The sequence below is a fragment of the Callithrix jacchus genome, chromosome X (assembly GCF_049354715.1).
Source record: "Callithrix jacchus isolate 240 chromosome X, calJac240_pri, whole genome shotgun sequence".
NCBI classification, from domain to species: Eukaryota; Metazoa; Chordata; class Mammalia; order Primates; family Cebidae; genus Callithrix; species Callithrix jacchus.
In genome coordinates, this window is record NC_133524.1 from 110,350,220 (window position 1) to 110,356,219 (window position 6,000).

Below are 6,000 nucleotides of genomic sequence, written 5' to 3' on the forward strand. Positions count from 1 at the left end.
GTGATACAGGTTCATAATATTTAGAATTGTAGCTCTTACTGATTAATTATCAATTTATCATTATGATATTTCCTATTTATCCTTACTGAGGACCTGTTAGTCTCTTCTTGCATTGCCATAAAGAAATACCTGACAGTGGGTAATTTATTAAGAAAAGAGGTTTATTTTTGCTCATGGTTCTGCAGGCTGCAGAGGAAGCATGGTGCTGGTCTGTGCTCCTGGTGAGGGCCTCAGGAAGCTTTCAGTCATGACAAAAAAGAAGTAGCCATGTCACATGGCAAGAGAGAGAGCAACAGAGGGAGGGAGAAGGTGCCAGCCTCTTTTAAACAACCAGATCTCATGTGAACTAACAGAATGGGAACTCACTCAATGCTATTAGGACAGGACTAAGCCATTCATGAGGGATCTGCCCCCATGACCCAAATATTCCCTCTAGGTCCACCTATAAAATTGGAGGTCACACTAAAATTAACTCCAGATGGATTAAAGACTGAAACATAAGACCTGGCACCATAAAAACTCTAGAAGGAAATCTAGGCAAAACTATCCAGGACATAGGAGTAGGCAAGGACTTCATGAACAAAACACCAAAAGCATTGGCAACAAAAGCCAAAATAGACAAATGGGACCTAATGAAACTCCACAGCTTCTGCACGGCAAAAGAAACAGTCACTAGAGTGGATCGGCAACCAACAGAATGGGAAAAAATTTTTGCAGTTTACCCATCTGACAAAGGGCTGATATCCAGAATTTACAAAGAACTCAAACGGATTTACAGGAAAAAAACAAACAAGCCCATTCAAAAGTGGGCAAAGGATATGAACAGATACTTTACGAAAGAAGACATATATGAGGCCAACAATCATATGAAAAAATGCTCATCGTCACTGGTCATCAGAGAGATGCAAATCAAAACCACATTGAGATACCATCTCACGCCAGTTAGAATGGAGATCATTAAAAAATCTGGAGACAACAGATGCTGGAGAGGATGTGGAGAAAAAGAAACACTTTTACACTGTTGGTGGGAGTGTAAATTAGTTCAACCATTGTGGAAGACAGTGTGGCGATTCCTCAAGGCCTTAGAAATTGAAATTCCATTTGACCCAGCAATCCCATTACTGGGTATATATCCAAAAGACTATAAATCGTTCTACTATAAGGACACATGTACACGAATGTTCATTGCAGCACTGTTTACAATAGCAAAGACCTGGAATCAACCCAAATGCCCATTGATAATAGATTAGATTGGAAAAATGTGGCACATATACACCATGGAATATTATGCAGCAATCAGAAATGATGAGTTTGTGTCGTTTGTAGGGACATGGATGAATCTGGAGAACGTCATCCTCAGCAAACTGACACGAGAACAGAAAATGAAACACCGCATATTCTCACTCATAGGTGGGTGATGAAAAATGAGAACACATGGACACAGAAAGGGGAGTACTAAACACTGGGGTCTATTGGGGGGAAAAGGGGAGGGCCAGTGGGAGGGGGAGGTGGGGAGGGATAGCCTGGGGAGAAATGCCAAATATGGGTGAAGGGGAGAAGAAAAGAAAAGCACACTGCCATGTGTGTTCCTACGCAGCTGTCTTGCATGCTCTGCTCATGTACCCCAAAACCTAAGATCCAATAAAAAATTTAAAAAAAAGAAAAAAAAAAATTGGAGGCCATATTTCAACATGAGATTTAGAGGAGACAAAACATACAAACCATGGCAGGGCCTAATTATGTTAAGCACTCTGCTAGTCAATTTACATGTATTCTTTTCTTAATATGTATGCCCAAATAAGCCAGGATCAGGGTAGGAAAGGAGTATAACTTTAGGCATAGCAAGCAGCAAGTTTACAGACAAGTCATGAATGAGATTGACTTTTTTGATAGAAATGAGAGGGGTTGATGGTGACGCTGCTATTTCTTTTTTTCCCCCTTTTCCCTCTAAGCTCAGTAGCATGCAGTACCACTCAGTCTTGTACTGCTGTCCTATCTTCTGAAGTATGTTTATATCAATGTAAAAGGCAAATGCCTGTTTATCATGATAAAAATGCAAATTCAAAATTCACATTAGAGTTATTTCTAATCTCACTACCATTCCCAGACCACACAGGACCTTTCCTGATCACTGATAAGCAAAATCTTTTCCAAATGAGTCCCAAATCTACCTCTTTGTTTTCTGTCAAAACTATTTTCTTCATGAAAAAAAATAACAAAAATCATCATGTCTTGGTGGCTTCCTGGATCTAAACATAAACACATAAATTCTCCGCAAAGGCTAACAACCTAATTAATACATGTGTAAAGAACTTGAGTGGACATTTCTCCAAAGAAGGTATGTAAATGACCAACAAGCACATGATAAAATAATGAACATCATTGGTTATTAGGGAAATGCAAATTGAAACCAAAACAAGTACCACTTCCCTCTCATTACAGTGACAATAATAATAATAATAGCTTATTTTGTATGTATTTCACTTATTAGTACCATTTTTCTTTTAATTATTTGAAACACATTTTCTTTAACACTTGGGACATATTTTTAATGACTATTTAAAATCTTTGTCTACTTAATCCAACATCTGGACCACTTTACAATTTTTTATTACTGACTGCTTTTTGCTTCACAGTGTGTCACATTTTTCTGTTTCATCACCTAGTATTTTTAATAGTATGTTGACCTTTTGACTCACATGTTGTAATGACTTTGGATTTTTCTATCTTCTTCTGAAGAGTGTTATATATTTTATTCTGTAAGCAGTTCAATTACTATCTAATTACCAGGAATTTGGATAGGCTTGTTTTTCTCTCTGTGTTGTCAGATTTGTGAAAAATCCAAAGTGTTTTCAAAGCTCCCAAAACATGAAAAAATTCAACCTCCAAACTCTTCTCACCTAGGATTTCCTAAGGCCATGGTTGTAGGCTTATTTAATGTGATTCTGTGTTAAACCCTACTCCACAGAAGGGGTCAGCAAACTACAGGAACCTGTTTTTCTAAACTATTAAGCTAAGAATGAATTTATATTTTTGAATTGCTCTTAAAAAGAAGGAGGAGAAGGAGGAAGAGAACAAGAAAGAGGATGAGAAAGAAACGTGAGAGAGATGTGTGGCCTACAAAGTCTGAAGTATTTATTACCTGGCCCTTTACTAAAGGACTTTGCCAATCTCTGCTCAAGAGCATGGCATTCTCTCCTAAAGCACAGTCTTTCTGGATGCCTCAGCTCGATATTAGGGATATCAGTATAGTGTTAAGCAGATCTTTCCTTTTTGGCTCTGCCGGAACTCCAAAGTCCTCCAGCCCTGAAGGACCTCTACTACCACTGTTTTGTTCACAATCCCACTGAGAGCACACTATAAGCCTTAGGTAGTTTAACCCTTTGTATTTTCAGCCTACCTTTCACTCAAGGAAGTACAGGGGATGTTCACATAGTCTCAGAGTCCACTTTTCACAGAATTTTCTTTGATGACCTGCTTCACAGATTCTAGGGACTTCATTTATTTTGAATTTAGATCTCTGTCCTTTTGTTCAACTGGACTATTACGCTCTGCTTCAATTCTAGCTCATACATGTACTTGGAAAATAGTGCATATTTAAGAAGTTATAGTTATCTTAATCAATAACTCATTAAAATCTTAAAATGACACTATATGTTTGATACTATTATCTCCATTTGACAGATGGAGCAACTGAGGTGCCAAGAGTTTAAACTGCTTTTCATAAGTCACATAAAGTCTCTTTTTATCAAAATATAGAAGATAGTATATATGTGCAATATATAAAAGGCATTGCAGGAAATTTAGTTGAGGAAATTGATGGACATGGAACTTTCTTATATACCTGAAATTATCTCCATTCTCATTGCAGAAAAAAGAAAGCATCTTTTAAAATTCGTGTAGTACTGTTCCGTAGACATTCCAAAATACAGAGGAAATTTTCAAAGTCTGAGACAATAAAGCATATTAACTTTTGCAGCATTTAATTACTTTATAATCACTGTAATTATTTGAGTTAGCTAAATAAGTGATACGTATCCAAATAAGTATATAAGGTACATACATAGAGCCACATTAAATATTTCAGAGTGAAGATTGTGCGGTAGTTGATTTTCAGAAAAATAATGCTGATTAAGTGACGTGGATAACAGAATAAGAATAATTAGGAAAATATTTCAATTCTATGAAGAATTATTTTGAAAAGACAAAATACAATGTCCAGTAAATTTGGAATGGTTTGCTATTAAGTTGGTTAATGGTTAATCAACTTAATGGTTGCTATTAATTACTTTGGCACCAACCTAATATATTCTAGAGAAAACACATCAATTGTATTCTCTTAAAAATACTACTACTTTTACCGAAGTTCAAGATTTGAAATTCAGTTTGCTTTTATTACAAATAGTGAATGAGGCATTTTTATGGCTTTAAAGATAAGTCTCTTGGTTGGATAACCCCAGAAAATAGTGAATTCTTCTATATCGTCACTATTTTTAGCCTTGCTAAATCAAATATTTCTTTGAAAATCTGATAAGATCTATGTATTATGTCTTCCAGGAAAGAAATGTATAGGTGGAAATACATAATATTTTATGCACAATTTCAGGGCATTCACATATTCCATTAACATCATTATGAAACTAAGACCATATTATAAACCACTAGTTTAGTATAAGTGTTAACAGAAGGAAAGAGGAAGCAAAAATGAAGCCCGCCATCAATGAGAAGGGTGTTTGGTTTTATTTAAACATGAGACCAAAACTTTTGCAAACCAATAGGAAATCTCTATCATGCAGTATTTATTTTTCCTATCATATTCCTAACAAATAATTGTAACTAATTTGCTTCTCATTACCGAGGGAGCAGGTGATGCTCTTGTTATACAGCGACAAGTGTTTAACTGGAAATGAATCATGTTGTTTTTATAATTTGTTGGGGAATATGTCCACCATGTCCATCTATGCACATTCTCAACTGGGTATACAAAGTTGCAAAGCTTTCATCACTCTCTACTTGGTTCATTTATTGGGGCTGCATTTGCACAAAGAAACCCTAAGTATGAGGAATCATCTCCTTCCAAACAAAGAGCAGACTCGCTTTTGCTTTCTATAAAAGTGGTGACATTTCAAAGTTTAGTATTACTCTCCTGGAAAAAAAAATCCACTGCATATATAGGCATCTACCACGGGCCCTTTGGATTGCCATAGTGGAACGTGGGTGGCATGGAGATCCTATATGAATCAATATGAAGCTCTGATGATTCATTTTTCTGTGAGTAATAAAGTTCTTTGTCTCTGACACAGCTCTTCTTGTTAGCTTATAAGTAGTGTAAAATCTCAGCCTCTGTCTGCTGTTGTTGACACAAACTACCATAAAACATGGTGGCTAAAATAATAAACCTTTCTTAGAGCTAATGGTTGTGTGTGTGTGTGTGTGTGTGTGTGTGTTTCCCCATTAGGAATTTTAAAAGTGCTTAACTGAGTGAATTTTCTGCTACACATGGTGTCAATTGGGGCCATTCAGTGGCAGTCTGCTGATGGCTGAGCAAGTATGGAGGATCCAAGACAGCTTTGTTCACTGGCCTGATGCCTAGGCAGTGACATCTAGAAGACTGCACTCTGGTAGGAATCTCGCTTCTCTGGTTCAAATGCAACTTCACATGGTATTTACAGCAGTGTAATCATAAATAGAAAAGCAGTACTTCAACAGTAGGTGTTCCTAGGAGCGCCCTCAAAAGGTGATGAAAAGAAAGCCCTAGACTCTTCTTGCCCCAAGGACACAATGATTCCACAGTAATACACAGATCAATTCTCTTTGTGGGAAATGCAGAAGCTAGATGAGAGGCTCCTGCACTGTGAGTGAGTGCAAACCACCCACCTTGAAACCAGTAGGAAAACTGGATAAATCCTCACACCATAATCCTCAACCCTGGCACCAGAGACCATATAATTGGGAGGAAATCCTCAGCTCCTAGCTTCTTATTAAGGAGAAAAATACTTG